The 22564-nt window shown below is 48.0% G+C and overlaps 2 long non-coding RNA genes across 3 annotated transcripts; one reads left to right on the top strand and one right to left on the bottom strand.

Annotated features, from left to right (window-relative positions):
* Positions 1 to 2388: 2388 nt before the first annotated feature.
* Positions 2389 to 8372, bottom strand: 6030466F02Rik (RIKEN cDNA 6030466F02 gene). The gene is made up of 4 exons (NR_040702.1): positions 7857 to 8372; positions 7269 to 7510; positions 5717 to 5875; positions 2389 to 2905 (listed from the first exon to the last, which is right to left on the bottom strand). It is a non-coding gene; the product is annotated as an RIKEN cDNA 6030466F02 gene (long non-coding RNA).
* Positions 8373 to 16639: 8267 nt separating this feature from the next.
* On the top strand, positions 16640 to 17886 carry Gm39278. 2 transcript variants are annotated; one of them, XR_879322.1, is made up of 3 exons: positions 16640 to 16837; positions 17289 to 17515; positions 17729 to 17886. It is a non-coding gene; the product is annotated as a predicted gene, 39278 (long non-coding RNA). The 2 variants fall into 2 exon arrangements; XR_879321.1 differs by having other exon boundaries at positions 17289 to 17525.
* The last annotated feature ends 4678 nt before the right edge of the window (positions 17887 to 22564 follow it).

Here is a 22564-nt window from a genome sequence, read left to right as displayed (position 1 = left end):
AAGGACAAGGATTGCTGGGGCTGGAGAGATGGCTCAGCAGTTAAGAGCACTGACTGCTCTTCCAGAGGTCCTCAGTTCAATTCCCAGCAGCCACATGGTGACTCACAACCATCTGTAATGGGATCTGATGCCTCCTTCTGGTACATTAGCAGCTGGAATTAAGACAGTGTAGTCCTGCAGCAAGAATATGCAGATGGAAATAGTTTATAAAAGATACATAATGCTGAGTCTATTGGGTATCCAGAAGAAAATAAAACTACAAATGATAAAATTAATAAAGTTTAGGTATTTATTTTTATTACTATTTTATTTATGTGTATGTTGTTTGTGTGTCATGTGCACATGAGTGCCTGCAGAAGCCAGAGTGTAGGAACCTCACCACTGAGCCATCCTCCCAGATTCATTAAAACAAAAAACAAACAAACAAAAAAAAACTCCAAAAAACAAAACGGTTTTTCAGATGGGGTTCTGAGGCTAGTCCTGAACTCCCAGGCTACAAAATCTTATTGCCTCAGTCTTCTGTGACAGGGCTGGGGGCAGGGCCGGGACCACAGGTGCACTCCCTCTCTTAGCGAATGCAAAAATCTAGGCCTTTATTACTCACAGAAAGCAGTATTGGTGGATGGGAGATCAAAAGTAAAGATGAAGATGCAGGCTCACAGAACACACTGCTGGAGAACATCCCATGTGGCCGAGGGGAGCCCAGCAGATGCAGATGCTGGGCCGTATTAAAATTTATAGTTTCTATTCATCGAAACCCACCACTGGAAGAATGAAAAGATGTCTGCTACAGTAACAGAGGACACAAGATCTCCTACAGATAGGCATCAAAAGGACAGACAGCCTTGTGGCAGCCACGTGAGATCTGAGCGGGCACTTGGGAAAGCAGCTGCTCAAACGGCTAATGAGCAACCATTATGGAAATGCGGATCAGGGTCTCAGTGAGATGCCTCACCAGCGCTGAGCATGGCTGGGAAAAGGACTGAGAACCTGGCCAGCAAGGTGGCAGTGTCCAGATTTGCTCAGCTACAGCTGGGGTGTCTGAGTGTCAGCCCAGCTGGGTAGCCAAGAGCCCGACTCGTTCACCCCACAGTTCTGTTCCCAGATCTGTCTACTCTTCTTCATGGTCACAACAAAAGGCTCCCTGTTAATGTTTTTTTGTTTGTTCGCTTGTTTGTTTGTTTTGTAGTAGCTCAAACCCAGACAATGCTTGAATGTCTCTGTGGTGGGACAGACAGATGCGCTATGATGCAAAGTTCCCTCAGGGGTCCCTAAGCAGTTGTGAACACACAGACACAGGTGAGCAAATCAAGAGGCTTCGCTCTCATGAAGGCAAGCCTGTTCAGGGCTATGGAAGTGAGGTAAAAGTGCGCTCTGAGGAAGAAGGGGACCAGGCAGGGTGTGGGGAGGGCCCTGGCACGCACTGGTTTCTGTGAACATCTGCGTGGTGGCCTGAACAGTGTGCTCACTGTGGAACTGCCCACGGCTACACACTTGCGCTGGAGAAAGTCATGTTGTGCTAGCCTTGTGTCATCACTGATAAAAGCTCTTATCATTTAAAAAGAGACCCGGGTCTGTGTGCAAAGGCACTTGCCTTGCAAACCTGGCAACCTCAAGACGATCCTTGGACTCTACGTTGGAAAGAGAGAATCTATTTTGGAAGGTTGTCTTTTGACCACCATGTAGGTGCTATCTTACCCCCGCCCACCCCCACCCCCAGGCACACATCATATCCATGCAATAAAATGTGTAAAATATACTAAAGAACAAACTGAACAAAGGTTCAGTTGGAACCACTTGATGTCTGTGGAGGGTGGGGCTGAGGTTCGCCATTTGTTTAGCTTCAGACACCTCAGCTCGGGCAGATGGCAGTGTACACCATTCTTAGCTCAATCACACAATGTGCCTCATACAGTTCTGAAAGCTCCTGGCTTTCATCTGTTCTCCAGTGTTGATGTCTCCCCGGCTCTGTCTTTCCTGCACCCCACCTGCCCTGAGATTGCCTTCCCTTGACCCTCACCCACCTGAACATGGCTCTGTCTTCAGCATCTCTACCTTGACAGAGAAGAAAGAGAAACAAACACGGTAATACTCACTTATAAACAGCTTTCAGAGGGCAGGAGCTCTGAAATGGATACTTTCTCAAGCATCTAGGAATCTAAATATCTAAACCCAGAGCCCTTTTAGAAAGTAATAAACATGCAAACACACACATGCTTATAAACACGTGTGCGCACACACACATACCGAGACATGCTTGCATGCACACACAGCCCTCTGAGACAGATTGACTGAGAATATGTGTTTTCAATATCCACATTTAATAAATTCTTTGTCTTAATCCCCTTTCCCTCCCTTCCCACTACACACATGCAAAACGCAATAGCTGTGTGAATGATTTTATTTAAAAACACTCCGAATGTTTAAATGTGGAGTTCCAGACCAGCCTGGGGATGTCTCTCTCCCTCCTATGCTCTGCCCTCAGCAGCCACACAAAGGGGCTTATTTCAAGGCTGGGGTTCCCTACCGGCTGGCTGCCCCCTCTCTCCTCATAGGACAAATTCCTAGCTCAGGTCTGGCTCTGGGAAGGACAGTAATAGGAGAACAGGGTGTACAGAAGCTATCGTGGGCTCTTAAGGGCTGCCTGGCCGAGGCAGCAGGCTAGAATGGGGCTCTGAGCAGGAGAGTTCCTGTTTATCCCTTCTCTCTCTCTCTCTCCTGTGCGGTCCTGGCCTTAACATACCAAAGGCCTTGGCCCCTCTACCCCAGGCAGCTATATTTGTCTCATCCGCCGTGGCATTTGAAGGGTTCCTCCAGAAGCAGAGAGCCAGGGAACCTGAATGACCCGTGGAGATCGGGTGGAGGTGTGTTTCCCCTCTCGGAGCCCGGTTCACATTTGGAAAACCTGAAAAGGACAGACCCACATTCCTTTTAGGTGAGATAGCAAGTTCCACATGGCGAAAACAGTTTGAGATGAAATGTGTTAGAATGCTTTGGAAGTGATGGGGCCTGAAGGAATGTGGGGATGAGAGGGGATAGTGTCCGCTCCAGGTACTGTCTGGGGCGTTTGAAAAATAGGAAACAGAAGTCTCTCCGGGGGCCGGTGGAGAATGCCTCCCTCACTCTCTCCATTTGCTAATCGAGAGTGAATGATTGAGCCTATCCCCTGGGCTGTCTAGGCCTGATCCCCACTCTGACCTGGGTCTGTCCCAGCCGGACATCATTCCTGGCAGCCGGTCCTCTGCTGTTTACTCTCATGGGTGGGTGGGTTGGGTGCGCCACACCACCTCTGCTTATCTCCAAATAAGATCCACATGGTGGGGAAAGAACCAACTTTTCCAGGAAGTCCTCTGACTTCCAGATTCGTACCTTGGCACATACACACTCACACACGTACACGCACACACACATGCACACACACACACATACATGAACGCATGCACACACACACACATGCACACACACACACATACATGAACGCATGCACACACACACATGCATGCACATACACGCAAACACACACACATAAACAAGTGCGTGTGACATGCATGCACATACACACATGTGCACATACATGCAAGCATGCTCGAGCGTACACACACACACGCACAGCGAAAATGTAAAAATATGACTTTTGGATGCCTTTGAGTTCTTCATGTCACCGTTCGAGAGCATTCCTTTGGTTAGCAGTGGTAGGGGTGGAAGGTTGGACCATCTCAGATGACAATGTAGTTCCCAGATAACTGGCAAGTCCTGGGCTGAGTGACCTCCCGGGGACTTGGGGACATCATCAGCTGAGGGAAGAATACTTTCTCCCAGTGTGTGTTAGTCTCCTGTGTCTTCTACACACACTACTACACACACTACTACACACACTACTACACACACTACTACACACACTACACCCTCCAGTGTTTGTTGGACATTTTAAAAACAGGCTTTTCAGGACTGGTGATAAGACTCAGTGGATAAAGGTGCTTGCCGCCAAGCATAACGACCTGAGTTCAATCCCCAGACCCCATGTGGTGGTCAGAGAGAATCCAGTCTCTGAAACTGTTCCCTAACCTCCACGTGTGCACTGATGCATGCACACACACACACACACACACACACACACTCATGCACACATACTTAATAATAATGATAAATAAACTGAAAACTTATAAAAACATAGACTTTCTCTGCAAACACGAAACAGAATGGAGGCAACCGCCTCGGCTGGGAACAGGGGGCTGCTCCTGTATTCTCAAATTTGTTTAGTTTTTCCTAAAATCCACAGACCCATGTTCTCTTCCCGTGGCCTAGGGACCCAGTCAACCTCCATGCTCCCCACAATCCCTCGGGGAGCAGTGTGGATGCTGCCTGTGTCCTGGGAGTCCAGAAGGTGAGACTCAGTTATGCATGGACAGAAAGTGGGGGAGGCAGCACCAGACGATTGGGAGATGATAACACAAGGTGAGGGTGACAGTCTGTCATCAATGTCCCTGGGATTCCCTGTCCTCCATAGGCTGGTCCCCTGTGGCCATGGGGAGCTGCTGCAATCCCCACCATCAGAGACAAAGAAAGGCGAATGATAAAAACCCATGCTATGAATGCACATAGCACAGGAGGACTGGGGGAAGGATATGGGGAGTGCGTATGTGATGGTGTTCTGTCACGTTCCAGAGACACCAAAGGCTGCCCAGAGAAAAGTTTCGCAGTGTTCTGTATCCCCAAACTGAGAGAAATGGCCTTTGGTAGCAAACAAACTACACTCAACGATGTTTAGCTGTGGCCTTAGGATGATGACAGAGCCGACGGACTCTACAGCTCAGGAAAGCAGCCATGCAGTGTGCCGCTTACCCTGCTGGAGACGATGCTGTGAGCAAGCCCTGCCTGCCGCGATGTCTGGTACCTTTCGTTGACATTCAGAGCAGACAGCTGCCGCCAGTTTACGCAATACTGTTTTTCCCATCATGAGCACAAACTCCAGCGTATAAAAACAGGCTTACTGGAAACAGGTTGCCGGGTTACACCAGCAGCGGTCTTGGGCCTCTTCCCACGCCTCCTGCTGTATCCAGCCAGAGTCCTGGCCAATGATCTACCTGCCTTGTCCAGGTGTGTGAGTCATTCCAGGGGAGTCACACGGTGATGACTATCTCAGAGATTCTCACTGTTGTTGAATGACACAGGACTGTAATTGACACCCAGTGTCACAGGACCAGGGGAGATCACGTGACATCAGGAAGCCAAGAGGACAGGTGATCACCGAGGCCTGCTTTGACACCTGTCATGTGAGGTCACACTCCTAGCTCTCTGCCCAGTCTCTTTCTCCAGTGCCAGCTCTTGTGTGTGAGAGCCCCGGGAACTGCGTGGAAGCTCCAGGGAGCAGAGAAATGTCAATCATGACAAGCAGAGATTTTTCCTCCAGAAGTTTTTAGAGAACTTATTTGGCCCCCTCCCCCCATGACACCACCACAGCCATAAAAACTGTTAAAAGTTCTAGATTAAACACACGGGATGACTCCTTCACAGAAGCAAACAGCTAAAGAAACAGCAAGGAGACTGGAACTTCAGGGAGAGCTGGCCTAGCTGCCGAGACCTCTGGCAGTCTGGGCGCACCAGAGACCAGGGCCAGAAATCAAGATCTGCACTGACCCAGGTAGGGGCACAGAGAGGACCTTGCAGCTGACTGTCACTGCAGCCCTTAAGAAGCTGAATTTACCAGCTGACTCACCCATAAAATTACATCACCAAGGCCCAGGGAACTCAGGAAAGCCAGAAGTACATGTGTCCTGGGATGCTAGGCAGGTGAAACCTGGGGCCTAGGGAATCAGCCACAAACAGCTTTGTGGATCAATGATGCCTTGAAACAGACTGTGAACAACGGGCAGCCCTGTGAAAAAGTAAAAATACCCAAGTAAGGCAACACAAACACACACACACACACACACACACACACACACACACACACACACACCCTATAGAAACAGCCAGCACCATTATGCCTAGTTAAATATTGGAGTTGACAAAGATGGTCTGCTATGACAATGATTCTTGCTATGTCTGAAGAAATAAGACAGGCTGAGAAGTAGCTTTTGGTTCCAGATCTACCAAAAGAGATTTAACATATTGAGAACTGGGATTTCTGCAGGTCTAAAAGTTGAAGTCCCTTTGGACACAGGAGAACTCACTGCAGATACAAGGGACTGTTGTCTGCCATATAACTTTTTAACCCCAAATACCTTTCTAAGACCACAGAGTGGGGCCTCCTCTGAAAGGAGAAAGCCATCCCTATGCAGGGATCATGGCCCAGAGTCCATAGCTAGAGAGTGGCCTGCTGTATGCATGAGTTCCCCCGGACTCTGTGCACAGACTAGTGATGCCACCTGAGCCTGTGCTGTTATTATCTTGACTCAGTAGCTGAGCAGGGATCCCAGAGCACAGATCGTGCGCAGACTCTGGAATGTTGGGTGGTGTGCCTCACAACTCTAGGCCACCTCCCTTTGGGTATCTCTGCAGATCAGAATGGCTAGTAGCTCTGAGGTCAAGGAGCTCAGCCCTATGGAATCCCTACCTTTCATAGCTAATGCCTTTAAACACAGAGTTCCCCAGAGCCTTTGAGAGTCAAGGGTCATTCAGAGTGATATCTTCAGTGACCTGAGAACTCCCTGTGTAATTCCAGTTCTGGGAGATCCAATGTCTTCCTTTGACCAGGCACCAGGTATGAATATGGTACACACACACACACACACACACACACACACACATACACACATACACACTACATACATATACATATGCACACATACACACATATACATACATATACACATACACACTACATACATACTACATACATATACATTATACACATACACACTACATACATATACACAGGCACACATACATACATACACTCTACATACATATACACATGAACACATACACACACATACACACATTTATACACACAAACATACATATATACATACATACATGCATGCATATATACAAACATGCAGGTACTTACACATACACATAAAATTAAAATAAATACATATTTTAAAAAGAAATACTTTTAAAAGCTGCATACACTAGCTGCTTTCCACGGTCTTTAAGGCAATTCTAATGTGTGTGAGCCTTCACCCCTAATCTCTGTGAAGGCAGAGGTTGTTATTCTGTTGCATATCATTCACGGGACTGGCCTGGCATCTTACATCAAGTGATCCCAGAAAACATCACAGAAATTCATAAAGAATATTCTGTATTTAAGAGAAAGTGCTCACTGGAGCTCTCCTGGATCCATGATTGTGCTTGAAAGACAGCAGACCGCATACTGACTCTTCCACCCTGGGCAGGGTGAGCCTTCCCCATCTCACGCTCTCACGGGGCTGGGTGAGGTGTCCAGGTGAGTCCTGCTGTGGCTTAGCCCTGGCTGTGGTGAGTGAGCGGGCTTTCTCAGCCACAGCCACTTTCTCTGACCTCTGAGCTGCAAGGCCGCCTTCCTCCGCTTGGACGATCCTGTGAGCTTCAGAAAAACAAAAACAAACAAACAAACAAAACGATAAAAGCTGAGGAAAGAGCTAGAACCTTGTTAGAACAAGGCCACCTTTGTTTTCCTGTGACCAGCCTGAGGCCGCTGTCCCACAGGAGACACTGGCCTTGGGAAGCTGGCCAGTAGACTGTCCTCACTCGGAACAGCAAGAACACAAGCATGGAGAAGTGGCTTATTGTGGGGTTAGCTGTATTCTCACAGCATGCCGATGTTGATATATATGCATTCGTTCCTAGGATTTAAGATGGGACAAAGCTTAGAGGCTGGGTCTTCCAAGTTCACTGAGTTAAGGTAAAGCTCACTGATTCGCTCCCCTCACCTATGACAAGTGTCCTTACAGGACAGTGGAATGTAGACAGTCACATCAGAGGGATAGTTCAGTGTCACAGGGAAAAGCTGGCATCTTCTCACCAAATTGCCGCCAACCCTTTCGTGTTGCTGCAACAAGAAGCCTGAGGCTTGGTAGTTTATAAAGACAGAATGTGATGCCTGTGGTCCAGGGTGCAAAGGCACTGGTAAATCTGTCTACTCAAGGCCAGTTTCTGGCTAACCGGTGACCTCTTCACCTGGCTAAAGGGGTAGCAGCTTTCTGGGGTCTTTTATAAAGACACTAACGCATCCACAAGGCTGCACCTACTACCTCGTCACCCCCTCCCTCTCCTAACACTACTTCGTGGAACTAGGATTTCTGCTTGGGAGTTTTGACAAGACACAAGAGTCACTGCGCCAGGATAGGAAAGCACGCAAATCCAGAAGCCAGAAGAGCCACGTCCAGTCCTCTTAGCCTGGAGGCAGGGAGGATCCTCCCAGCCTTCTCTAGTCTCAGTCCTTGGTCCTTATCTGTGGCAGCTATGGCTTGGGATGCCCCAGGGACCTCCTGCAGCCTGGTCCCACATCCTCCACAGCCCAGGTACTCCACCCCTGAGAAAAAGCCTCAGGGACTGAGAGACCCAGAAGATAGCCACAAACATCTTGAGGAGTCCCTTCTACCTGTTTCTGCATGTGGGGATCCCCCAGGGGGCCCCCTTCTCAGCCTTAGCCTGGTTTCATCCTGCCCACAGGGATGAACAGTTTAATCTAATGAAAACCATGTTCCCTCATGCCCTGGCTGCCCACACTGATGAGAGAGGACAGGCTCCTGGCCCCTTGTGATCCAAGCCCAGTCTTGACTGGGTAGCCCTTCAGCATGGAGGTCTCCTGGTTGGTGTCAGTCAGGCTGGAGAGGAACACCTCAGTCCAATATCTAGTTGACAGGTGTGCATTCTGCCTTTGACTTTAGCTGCATCATAAGATTATGCCTGTATGTGAGAACAATACAAGCCCAAGGTGGGCTGGTGATGGGCATGTTACAGTCTGAGAAGCTCTGCCCAAGATGGGTCTCTGCTCCATCATGGTGATATGACACCAAGGAAGGGCCTTGTCCTTTGAACACTGCCAGCGGAACTACACCTTAGTCGTCGAGGCTCGCACACTGTCAGGTGCCACCAGCCCACGGCTTTCGTTTTCCCCAGCTGTCACTGAAGGTACTGCTGGTCATCAGCTGAGATTTGTAAGGGTCCTTCCATCTTTTACCCAGAGCCTGGTCCCCATGAACAGTGTGGAACAAAGTGTGCAGTTTCCAACAGACCGCGTATCCTTCGCAGAGTTTATGATTCAATTAGAGAGAGATCCAGTGTGAAGTGCATGCAGGGCAGAGTTGGCCTAGGTCTAGCATGAATGATAGGCCCAGATGGCTGCCAGGTTCAGTCAAGGCACTGGCTATCTTCTCTGGAGTCATGCAGAGAGCGTTAAAGCTAAGAGAGTCTCTTAACTTTAGATTTTCATGAGGAGAGCTTGAAGGACATCCTCAGAAGAGCGTACATGTGTAGCATCCCACCGTCATGTGACTCTCCTACTGAATCTTTTTGTGTGTGAATTTTTTTAAAAAAGAACAATGACCAGAGAAGAAAGACAAAAGATGCCTCACAAGGGGAGACATCTTGGATGACGTGACGCCAAGTCAAAGCCTCACTCCTCTCCTGGTCAGCCCTGGACCCTCCCTGGCAGCATCTGAGCACGCAGGGTGCCAGATATCAGATATGTACGTCACCTGCTTTCCTGAGTGGCATTTCCAGTCAGCAGTCCCCAGCTTTACAGAACTCTAGTTTCTCCTCTGTGCCCCCTACTCCCTTCTCCCCAGGCAGAGGCAGAGACAAAGCTACTCCCCAGCACCAGGGCTGTGTTCATTCCCACCGTCCTTATCAGCAGCCGGGGAAACGGCCTGCTGTTCTGTACCACCCAGTTCACAGATCCATCTGTACAGCTGTCTAAACAAAACTGGGAGGAAAATCCTCATTTGTTTTTAAGAGAACTAGGAACATTAAAACTGAGCTGAATGCTGATTTTAGCATTAAAGTTTGGGGCTAAGGTGACAGAGAGCTGGGCAGGCTGACATGCTGTTGCTGAGACCCATTTAATGTTCTGGTTCTGTTGAGACACCAGAACACACTCTCTCTCTCTCTCTCTCTTTGTCTCTGTCTCTGTCTCTGTCTGTCTCTCTCTCTCTCCCTGTCTCCCTTCCTCCTTCCTTCCTTTCTTTTTTCTTTCTTCCTTCTTTTCCTTCTTTTCTTCTTTCCTTTCTTTCTTTCTCTCTCTCTTTCTCTTTGTCTCTGTCTCTCTCCCTGTCTCTCTCCCTTCCTCCTTCTTCCCTTTCTTTTTTCCTTCTTCCTTCTTTCCCTTCCTTCCTTTCTTTCTTCTTTCTTTCTTTTTTTCTTTCTTTCTTTCTTTCTTTCTTTCTTTCTTTCTTTCTTTCTTTCTTTCTTTCTTTCTTTCTCTCTCTCTCTTTCTTTCTTTCCTTCTTTCTTTCCTCCTTCCTTCTTCCTTTCTTTCTCTCTCTCTCTCCTTCTTTCTTTTCTTCCATTTTCTTCTAACTTGTCATCCACAGACCCAGATGTCTTGTCTCAAAGGCACCACTTGCGGAAGGACAGAGGGACAGGGTTCCCTTTTCTGTTTTGGCTCTTTCGAGAGCCCTTAAAACCAGGTTGGGAGGGAATCCTGTGACCCGCCTCCAGAAAATGAGGCTCACCCATGCCAGCACAACAAACTGGAGAGAGCCTCACGACCCGTGCTTCACACCACAACAGTCTAGACCTTCAACTTTTGAAGCAAATTCCATTCAAGGGCACTAGGCCGGAGTCTCAAAACTAGTGCTGGGCCTTCCTTGAGGGTTGTGAAGGGGAAACCAAGGCATAGCAAAAGCCAGGGCTATGTTTAGTTCTTCTCTCAAGGGCACACTTGGGGTTCACATGCAGTTTGGCAGCTCCTTGCTAATAAGCAGCAGGCATTTCAGTGGTTGGAGCGGTCAGCTCTCTTGGTTACAGGTGACAGAGCTCTCTAGAGCTAACAAAGTCACATGAGCTATCTCAGGATAGCAGTGACTCTCACAAGGGCTATCCCAGAATAGCAGTGACTCTCAGAATCCCAGAAGAGGCAAAACCAGGAACCCTGCAGGAAGTCTAATTACATGTCTCATGGCACAGGCTTCTCTGCTGGGACTTGTGAAGGAGTGAAAGGGGATTCATCTTTGAGACAGCGCATGGCCTTTCAAAAGGATGGCTAAAATAAGCCACAAGATGCTCCAACGTGAAGGCCACACTGGCCCTACCGATTTGGAACCAGCTACCACTCAGATCCTGCTTCCTGGGTCCCCTTGGACTTTGTTATGTCTAGATGACCACTCATGCCCCGTGCCCAGGCCACAGAGCAGAGTAAAATCCCTTGGCTTTTGAGACCCTCGCCGTGTCACTGTGTCCCAGCCTGGCTTCATGGTTCGGGCTCTGGGGACCGCTGTTTCCAACTGAGAGTCTTCTCAGACATGAAAAGCTCTGCCAGTCTTCCTGAAGCTGAAACTTGGGATAAGAGAGTATCTCAGACTTGGGCAGTCAGGACGTTTGGGAGAGCTGGGGCAGACATGCTGCCTTGCTGATGTGTTCCCACAGGCGTTCCGATCATTTCTTTGATCACTTCCTTTACCGTGATAGAGGTAGGAAGCTTGGATGCTCTGACTCTTGAAAGTCCTCATCAGTGCTAAGGGGAGCCAGGTGGGGAGGGTGCCCTGTGTCACTTGCCTGGAAAGCTGTCCCAAGCCCTGCCTGGAGTCAGCTCTACCCTCCTGTGGGCTCAGAGCTGGCCACTGCCAGGCAGGATGAGACTTGAGGGGCAGCAGCTCTCAGCACATTCGAGTGCAGGTAACTGGTCCAGTGTAGACTCCAGACTGTTGTTAGAGATGTCACTATGTCTGAGATGGGGCCGCAGGATTTGCACTTTAAGCCACTTCTCAGAGAAGCTCAATGAATTGTTCTGTCAGCTTTCTTTGGGGGAACAGATTTAGAATCACTCTGTACTATTCCAGCCAAGACCAGACACCAGAGACAAATAGCATGAAAAACTGTCTGGTTGTCCCAGGGACTCAGTGTGCTTTACTTCCTATATTCTGCTGCCTTGACATCTGGTTCTCCCTGGCAGTGGAGGGTGGCTCCTGTTATGGGACCAGTCCTAGACACAGTACAAGACACCTTCTCCTAGTCACTTGTCCTTGTCAGCCAGCACAGGAACCGGACCTACAGGAACCGCCCTGTGCCCCGGAGCCCTGAGCGTATCCTGTCGCTCCTTAAGTCTTCCCGGCAACCTGAGAGAAACTCTGCGCAGGCTTCCCTTATGTTGTGCCTTTCTCAGAGGACAAATGTGACAGTGTTTTAAACACGTTAGACTTCTAAGCTCTTGGAACAGCGCCTGGCTCCCAGAGAGGGTTAGGTCAGTATCTATTAGTATTCTCATTTCGCTAATGGGGAGAAAGAGGCAGAAACAGCATTAAGTCACTTGCCAGGATCCCCAGTTCCCTTTGAGCTGGATGGACGCCACCTTCCAGCTACAGAGCTGGCATTTTATTTAACACAGCAGAGAAAGGCACCACAATTGTGTTTAACGACACGAATCATCAGGTTTCTCTTGACTTTCCTGGTGTAATACCCACCATAGCAGATGCCTGTTAGAAAAACAAAGCAGGCAGGTTTTGTTTTGGTCAAGTGGCTTGGCTGTAGACCAGAATGCCGCAGCCTGTCCCAGGCCCTGGGCAGTGAAGGGTGGTAAGGCTGGGGGAGTGTGGGCAGTGGCTAGGACGAGGGGTTCTAAGCTGATGCGCAAAGCCCTGCTGAGAGACTGAGCATTGACTCCCAGCAGCCAGCCGGTGGGGCGCTCGATTCATTGTGCCGTTCAGGGCTCACTGATCAGCTGGAACCTGGGGCTTATAACCTCTGGCACGGAGCTCTGTGGTCTACACAGAAACAAACCGAGGAAGGCCCAGGCTCCTGAGGGAATTGACAGCATCTGGTGACTGATGAGAACTGAGAGGCCAGAGGAGGGGGTGGGCGATCCCTCCATGCCTCCCTCCCTTCCCTAAGAGCTGAGTTAATCAGAAATGGAATTTCTCTTTCCTCCGCTTCTCCCCCTACTTCAAGCTTAGCGATGAGTTCATTTTAAGACGCAGCTTGCCTGGCACATCTCGGCTTCGAAAGCTTCCACTCTCCCTAAAGATGCCATCCGTGTGGGCAGATTCAGGAAGGTGCAGATCGCTGACGCCTAGCATCTGGCTCAGAGCAGCTTCTACGGGTGCAATACACCCTCAAGTCTCACACTTGCTCTCCTTCACAGAGACATCCCAAGGGCCCTCGAGGGGCTTAGTCTGGAATTTGGCTTTGTTGCAATTGTCCAGCTCGAGCAGCAGAGACCTGGAAACTGGCGGGCATTCAATAACTGCTTCTCTTCAATAACATGAACGCTCCATGCAATACACCTGCAACATGCGCCCCGTAATTGCTCATCTTGTCTTTAAGACTGTGTAATACATTCTTCCCAGACTACTTGCACGGTGTTATAAACATGCTTAGATATTTTCAATTATCCATAGATCTGTTAGTTAATGAGTCCTAATTTGCTAAGCACGGAGACACAGATAGTTCTGAGCCATTACAGATAAGTTTGCTTCATGGTATGGCTGCAGATGCTCTGAAGGGATCCATTTTGACCGTGTTTGGATATTCTTATCTGTCTATCTGTTTATCACTCTGTCCACCAGCTTCATTTCCAAACAGGAGTCCCCAAGTGAAGAGTTAATCTGTATTCAACTATGTCATCCAGGGACAATAAGTTCAGCATGCTCACAAGCTGGGTATACTCATGAGTAATATTACTGTTAACTGCTCCCAACAGCAGCGCCTGGTACAACCCCCTTCCCAACACATACACACACACGCAGACACATATAGACACATAAACACACACACTGACATACACAGACACACACATATACACACATACACACACACAGAGATACAGACACACACAGACACATAAGGACACATAAACACACATAGACATATACAGACACATACATACATATAGACACACAGACACATACACACTGACACACATACAAATGCACACATGCACGCTCACACGGACCCACAGGCTCCTCCCTAAACATTTAGTTTCCTTTGCAAGACCACCTACCAAGTACCGCTGAGACCTGCTGAGACCTCACCCTATGGCAAATGCAAACATCCGAGTGGCTGCCAGTGTTTTTTTTTTTTTTTTTTTTTTTTAACCTCCTTTCTTCTCCTCTTTTCTTTGGTTCTTCACCAAAAAGCAGCTTGGGTTAGAGAGAGCACAGGTGCTTCTGTGACTTGGTGCCTTTTACTGCAAAGCAAGGTTTCCGCTCCTTTCTTCAGAGGATGCCAGTATTGAGAAGGGAGCTGCTGAGCCACTGGAGGCCATCAGAGGAAGAGTCAGGGTCATGGTGCCCATACCTACCTGCAGCCTAGATATGTGATGGACGGAGGCCAGACACCGAGGCAGGCTGTGTGGTTGGCTTGCTTTTACCCACACCTCTAGTACAGCCCACAGTGGCGATTCTCAAGGCAGAAACAGTTCATCGGGGACCATTTACAAGGTGAGTCTTCCGTTGTGTGGGCTAGAAACATGGCCATGTGCTGCTCAGGTGAGCTCTTACATCTGTCCAGCCAATGGTCTGGACCTTCAACCCTGAGGAGAAATGGTTAGAGTTCCATTTCCTGCGTCCCTCACTTGGACCCCTGTGATGGTCTCAGCAGCCCCCTCACTTACAGCAGCTTCCCACTGGGCCTGTCACTTGCCTGTCACAGAGTCCAGGGCTCTCTCAGGTTTGTTCCACAGCTCCACCGCCTTTAAGGACTCACGATGTCCCTCCTCAAGACCTTTCAATAGATAGACTCTTTTTCCTTCTAGAAGGTTCTCTGTCTTCCACACCCTGACTCTACCATTGTTTACTTCTCTGATCACCCAGGTTTTAATTCCCAGCTTCAATTTGAAAAACTTTCCAGGGTGGGTCACAACACAAGCCGCCATTCTCTCGTCTTTCACTACACACTGCCCTCCAGAACAGGCGCGGGAGGGCAGACGACTCAGACATTGCTAGGTAACAGACTCCTAGGGATAAACAGATAATAATCCTGTGTAAAAGAGAAACCTTCAGATCAATGAAAGCGTTCTGGACAAAGACCGGCAACCGTGAGGAGAGTCACAGGTCTCGGGTGCTGGTGAGCGTGAGGAGGTACAAAGTTGGAACCCTAGTTTGTGACCCCCACGGATGCTTCCCGCATGGCTGAGGAGATGAGGCGTGAAGAGATCGATGGCCTGTTTGTGGACACTTGATGTGTAAACATGTAGTTCTGAGACATCAGTAACTAAACTGGGTAGACTGGAACTGTTTTGGGAGCCAGGATTTTATGTGTAGTTGGCGTCGGGCTGGTATAAATTCACAGTGCAGGGTTTTCATTTTAGGGTGTAAAATGTAATCCCCATGGAAACCTCAAAAAATAGCTACAGACTATATACATATGGAAATGAGAGGGACTGAAGAGGCTCAGTAGGAAAATATCAGCCTCATACCACTGTAATGTAGAAAAGGAGACACCAAACCCCAGCAAGACAGAGAGACAGAGAGCAGAATGTCAGAAGTCCCTGCATCCTCGACAGGGGTCTTCAAACGTGAGTGGATTAGATCATCCAATCAAACAATAGAGACTGGCAAAGTGGACAGGCAACTCAGAGTCCAACTGTTTGCTGCCTACAAACGACTGACGGTCCAAGGCCACGCTGTGGGCTAAAGTGAAGGAACAGGAAAGGGTGTTCCTCGCTCGCAAGGATGAACAGAATGGGCAGAGGGAGTCCTTCAGGAAAGTCTTTGAATCCAAATCTTGTTTGAAAAGGATTATAGGGACAATAAAGACATTTAAACTAGTGAAAGGTTCAATCCAGAAAGTGGGTGTTACAGCTAGGGGCCTAGGAACCTAACTGGCCATGAGAAATGAGAAAAGCAAAACCCTTCAGGTGGAAGGGAAATGCCTCCTTCCATGCCAATGGCACAGAAGCACGAGGAGACTCCTTTCTCTTTCTCTTTTTGGCTTTTTGAGATAGGGTTTTCCTGTGTAGTGTTGGCTGTCTTGAAACTCTCATTCTGTAGATCAGGCTGGCCTCAATCCACCTGCTTCTGCCTCTGGAGTACTGGGATTGAAGGCATCTGCCACCACAGCCCAGAGACCTTACTATCCAACTCCCCACAAGTTCTGGAACAATTGATGGAGTAAGGAATCGAGTTGTGAAACCACAGATACTCAGCTAGAGCTGGCGGAGCTACCACCCAATAGTAGCGTGAACTGGGGATTTTGTATATGCTTATAAATTCACAGTACAAGGTTTTCATTTGGGGTGGAAAATGTAACCCCATGGAAACCACAAACAAACAAACAAACAAACAAACAAAAAACCAAACCAGCTACAGACTACAACACAGGAGGCTCTGCCCAGCAACACCAATATAGGTCACAAGAGAAACCCCAGTAGACTCTTAAAAGATCCATATCCTAACAAGAGTCTTGTCTGCAATGAAGCTAGAAACAGCAACAGAAGAAAAACTGGAAAGCTCACACATCTGTGGAAATTAAATCACACACTCACACAGTTAACAGCTCAAAGAAGGAATGTAGTAACACGTGAAAAAAATATATTTAACACCAGGCATCATTTGGAAAATGCAAATCAAAACGCACAAAGAGCTTTTGGTATCTGGCATCCATCAGGATGGCGATTGTTAAAAGAACAAAGAAGAAAAGAGAAGGAAAAACAAAAGAAGTTGTCTAGAGCTATGGCGTGGGGGTCATATGCCTGGTGTTCCTGAGGGTGGCATGCAGGAGAGACTTGGAACTCTGGTGGTGGTGTTTCGATATGGTGAGCTAGCTTTCACAAGTGGGGATTGCTAGAAGGTACCGAGACATTGCTCATGAAGGGATGAAGTTCTTTCTCGGTAGGGTTGCTATGGAAACCTGAGCCTAAGCATCAGGTTAGTATCGATTTGAAGGTTATAGCATGGTGTTTGTCTAGTTACTCCTAGAAGGAGAAACCGAGATTTCCACCTTTGTGTGACCTTCCTCTGCACAGCTGCAGGGCAGGAGGTGCAGCTGGACAAGGGAGGATATTCTGTCACCAGCCCTGGCATTGTAGAGGGTCATTTGGAGTGGCCTGATAGGATGGAGGGAACCCTGATTGTTTAAATACCACTACATGTTGCTTGCTGGCTGTGCCATCTTGGACGAACAACTTGCCTTTAAGTGGCTTCTGTTTTCTATCTCAAACATGGAGCACCGTAACTTTCTGACTTGGTGCTTGTGCTGTCTTGCAGGCCTTGGGGCGGCGCAGAAGAGGATGTACGGATGGCAGTTTGCGTGTTTCACTGGCTAAGGCCCCAGCCAGCTCAGCAGACAACTTAGGCTCTAAATTTGTTTTGCACTCCGCACAAAGCTACATATGTCACGAAGAGATGCTCGTGCTCACAGGAGAGCAGACTGTCTGCAGAGCCATAGAAACTCAAAACAGAGAGCAGCAAGCCTTCTGGTTGCTTTTAAGATTGTGAGTCAAGGTGGGGCGATACTGATGCTAGTTTGGACCTTATTTTCTGATTAGTCTCCACCATTTTGAATGGAAATCTCCCATAGCAATCTTGTTAAGGCCTAGGTAAAATAATGTTAAGATCTAGGTAACAGTTACCTGTCTAGTTTGCCATTATCTTTCTGCTGTTAGTAGAAGATTTTCTAATGCCATAATTGTTTATCTTCTGTGCAGCTGGAAACCAATCATGATAAAAGTCAATAGAATCGTTTTGTAGAGTTACCCACATTAAGCTTGGACCTGAGTCAACCACGCAGCAGAGGCAACCACCCAACGGTACTCCCCGCACCTGTGCTTAAGCTTTTATGGTATCAGGTGCCCCTGGGATGGACCCCAACATAAGAGAGATGCCTGCTCCAATATAAGAAACTATTTGGAACAAGACTTCCATTTTGAGTTAATATTCAACAAACAGAATAATTATTTTAAGATATATTCATTTTTATGTCTTCATCTTCACTTCTGGTTTTATTAATTTGGACACTGTCTCTGTGTCCTCTGGTTAGTCTGGCTAAGAGTCTATCTATCTTGTTGATTTGCTCAAAGAACCAGCTCCTGGTTTGGTTGATTCTTTGTTTAGTTCTTTTTCTTTCTATTTGGTTGATTTCAGCCCTGGGTTTGATGATTTCCTGCAGTCTACTTCTCTTGGGTATATTTGCTTCTTTTTATTCTAGAGCTTTCGGGTGTACTGTCAGGCTGCTAGTGAAAGCTCTCTTCAGTTTCTTTTTGGAGGCACTCAGAGCTATGAGTTTTCCTCTTAGGACTGCTTTCATTGTGTCCCATAAGTTTTCTTATGATGTGTCTTCATTTTCATTAAATTCTAAAAAGTCTTTAATTTCTTTCTTTATTTCTTCCTTGACCAAGTTATTATTGAGTAGAGCGTTGTTCAGCTTCCGTGTGTATGTGTGCTTCCCGTTGTTTCTGTTGGTATTTAAGACCAGCCTCAGTCCGTGGTGATCGGATAGGGTGCACGGGATTATTTCAGTCTTCTTGTATCTGTTGAGGCCTTCAAGGGAATTATTTATGTCCTTCTTAAAGTCCTCTATCACCGTCATGAGAGGTGATTTTTAGATCTGAATTTTGCTTTTCCCGTGTGATGGTGTATCCAGAACTTGCTATGGTGGAAGAATTGGGTTCTGATGATGCCAAGTAACCTTGGTTTCTGTTGCTTGTGTTCTTATGCTTGCCTCCTGCCATCTGATTCTAGGTGTGCACTACCATGGCCAGGTAATTTTTCTTTCATTAAGGGAAACATGTCCACATACATTTTTGTTCAATTTTACATGTACATCCCTGGCCTGAGTGTGAACACGTGTGCACACATACATGCCAACAGAACATGCATCTAAGTTATGTGCTATGTAGTTCATGCTTTTTCTAAGTTTGTCACAATGTACACTACGTTGTTGTCTTGGTCAACTGAAGTGAGAATGCAGTTCAGGAAAGATGACCCTAGTGTCAGTAAGTGTGACTATTTACATTGGAACCCTATGTAGGATGACACACATCGTCCCCAACAGCCCTGGAGCACAGGAAGCAGCTGCTGAGTGTCAGCTCCCCATTGTCACTGCCATCCTTCCCCAGCATGCTGTGTCCAGGCCCACTGAGAAGATGTGATAAACCCCCATGACTAGTCAGACTCACAGTTTCCGTATTGTGAAGCGCTCCTTAACACAGAGGGACCTCAAGAGGACTTGCATACATATATAGGACTCTGTGCTGTTTAAGTTGAGTCTGTTCACAAACCGTCTGGGAAACATGGTGTCTCAGGAACTCATTTTGCCAGCTAAGCAGGGCACGTGCTGGATCCTTACATCTCTGAAAATCTGTGGGCTACCTGAACAGGACAGAGAGTGCTGCTGTCCTCGTAGGCTGTTGACTAAAGAACGACAGATCTGTCAAGAGGACAGAGTGGCCTCAGGACCCAGAAGGACTGAAGCTCAGGCTATCTCTCTACAAAGATGACGCACTGTGTGAGGTGATTTCCTGATTCCACTGCCTTGCTCCTGTGATCCAAGTGGCCAAGGCCTCCTTGTGTCCTATTAGAGGTCACCTGACCAAATGGTCTAAGGAATGAGCTGAACTGAATAACCTTAAGACTAGTACAGGACGATAACGGTTTTCAAGGGGAACTGAACCAATAGAATGTGTTCATCCATTGTAAGGGGGATTCACTAGATTGGCTTACGTGGTACGTGCTGGGTAGGGCGACAGTGGCTTTCTGCATGGTAGAGAACCTGAGAACCTGTACGCAGTGCAAGGAGCTGGATGCCTCAGCAGCCCTAACCTAGTGCTGAAGGCCTGGAAAGTCCCTAGAGAGTCACTGGGGTTGAGTCTGGATTGAGGCAGGGGTGTGGTGTAGAAGGTGGATCCAGTAGCAGCAGACATGCTCAGATAACAAAGGAGCTCACAGGAGGGTGGTGCCGCCTCCCTCCAGGCCATCTAGAGTGCTTCCTGCATACAGGGAGAACCTTTCTTTGTTTCTAATCACTGTCCCACAAGTGAACCATCTGCAAACAACCACATACATGCAGCAGTGTGCCTCACTGGTCCTCTCTCTCTCTTTCTCTCTCTCTCTCTGACTCTCTCTCTCTGACTCTCTCTTAAGATTTATTTATTATTTTATGTATATGGGCACACTGTGGCTGTACTGATGTGGTTGCTCACTCTAATCTGAAGATTTATAATTATATGTAAGTACACTGTAACTGTCTTCAGACAGCACCAGAAGAGGGCATCCGATCCCATTACAGATGGTTGTGAGCCACCAGGTGGTTGCTGGAATTTGAACTCAGGATCTTGGGAAGAGCAGTCAGTGCTCGAAACCACTGAGCCATCTCTCCAGCCCTCTCCCCTGCTCTCCAGGCATCTCTTAACACAGTTGAGTTGACTGCCGAGACAAACCAGCACAGTCGACCTCATGGCTAATGTTCATAGTCAACTTGATGGGATCCAGTCATCAAGGAGACAAATCTCTGGGCATGTCCACGGGGGACACGTGGGGGAGTGTCTAGAGCAGTGGTTCTCAACCTTCCTATGCTGAAACACTTCAACATATTTCTTATTGTTGCTTCAAAACTGTAATTTTGTTACTGTTATAAATTGTGATGTAAATATCTTTTTCCTCTCTGATGGTCTGGGGGGGTCACAACCCACTGGTTGAGAACCATTATTATGGAGTAAGTTAATGGAGGTGGACTGAGCCACCCTAACTGTGGACGGCACCGTCCTGTGGGCTTGGGTCCTGGAGTGTGTAAAAATGAGCTAGGAAGAACACAAACTTTCATCTCTCCCTCTGCTTCCTCACTGTTATACAATGTAACACGCTGGCTCCTGTTCCCATCACCCCATGGCTATAGTGAACCCCACTAGCCCTCTCCTCCTAAGGTTGCCATTGTTGGGTATTTTTGTGGCAACAATGAAAAAAAAAAAACAACTAACAGGTGTCTTCCATGAATTACGAGATCTTGGTCCCTAAGACAGCAGAGTCCAGGAGCTATGGGACAGGGTGTCCACAGGACAGGAGAACAGACCCCCACTGACTTACCCAGAGCACTCGACCCTTGTCTCTGCCCCTGACTGTCAGTTAAAAGCTTTGGGGTCTCTGTGTTACTGAGAAAAAACCCTTAAATTGGATGGCCCCATAGAAAGCCGGTCTCTCCTCCCAGAGGCTCAGATGTGAAAGGGAGTGAGAAGGAACTGAACTCTAGGCAGCAAGAAGAGCCTTATGTGACCTTGCCAATCCCCCAGCAGTTAGAGAAACTACTTCCTTCTCCAGCTGTCTCTAATCCCTAAGTACTCTGGGCTCTTTCCTGGCCAACCTGTAGGGGCGGTTCCTGGGAGGTGCTGTGTGGGAGAGGGAGGCGCCTTTGTATCTGCCTAGCCCCAGCTCCTTTAACACCCTTTTCGACTCTCAGTCTCCAGTAAGGGTGTGGTCAGGGCTTCTGTTATCGATGACAATGGTTCTCACTCATGACAGCTCTGCTGGTTCCACTGCTCTTTCCTAAACTTTGGCTCCTGAGAGACCTTAGCTCCTTTGCCCTTCCCCAGCTTTAAGCAGTCTTGGGATTGCTTCCTTGCCTGCTTTAATCCATCAAGCAGAAGAGACCTTTGCACTCGTGTGTCTTTGAACAAGAAACAGGAGCGGGGCTCCTACCTTGGCCAAGCTGAGCCTGGCTGAGCAGCTGAGCGTGGGAAGGGCTCACGGCGGCTCCATCTTCCTGACGAAAACGATTTTCTCGCCTTTGTATTTTCCCATCAGGGTGAAAAAGACTTGTTTTCAGAGGAATGAGGCTCCTCCCACCCCCACACACTTTAAAGCTCATTTGAACACAATGGTCTCTAAAATAGAAAAAAGGCACCCACAGAAATAATTTTAGGGACAGATGCCACTCTGAGACAAAGGAAGTGACCCAGTTTCCCCCAGTGCATTTGACTAAGAGCAGGATGTTATTAAGGTCGTGGTACTGTTAATGGCAAGACTTTGCTGTAAATACCCCTATAAATGTTTCTTTTCCACTTACATATATACTAAGATGTTGGAGACAGAGATTTGACTCTGTAATTGACCGCTGTTAGACCCGGTACCTCAGCCACCTTAAGCAGAGGTCAGTCTGCCACACAGCCAGCCTGACTGCCAATGGGGCAGCCCAGTTGCTTTGAATGTTGCAGGGATTCCTCAAGGAAGCTACACTTGACCCTAGCTGCTTGCCACAGACACCTAGCTCCAGCTCCAGATGGCACCATTGCAGCCACGACCATTCTGTAAAGCAGCTGACAGCATTGTGGCAGCCATTCTGCAAAGCAGCTGTACTGAAACTCTCGGCCACCATAGCCTGTGTGAGCTCCAGCAGCCTTTCACCAGGCCATGAGGGGAGAGTGTACCCTGTGTCCCACAGGAGCCATGTGATTGGTACAAGCACAACCCCATAAAGGACCACCATGATTGGTGCAAACACCCTCGTCAAGCAGGCTGTCTGGCTCAACTTTCAGGAAGACACTCACTTGTCA

Source organism: Mus musculus, chromosome 8 (assembly GCF_000001635.26).
Source record: "Mus musculus strain C57BL/6J chromosome 8, GRCm38.p6 C57BL/6J".
In the NCBI taxonomy this organism is placed as follows: Eukaryota; Metazoa; Chordata; class Mammalia; order Rodentia; family Muridae; genus Mus; species Mus musculus.
The sequence above is the reverse complement of the archived record's forward strand: the minus strand, read 5'-3'. Positions and strand labels throughout refer to the sequence as shown.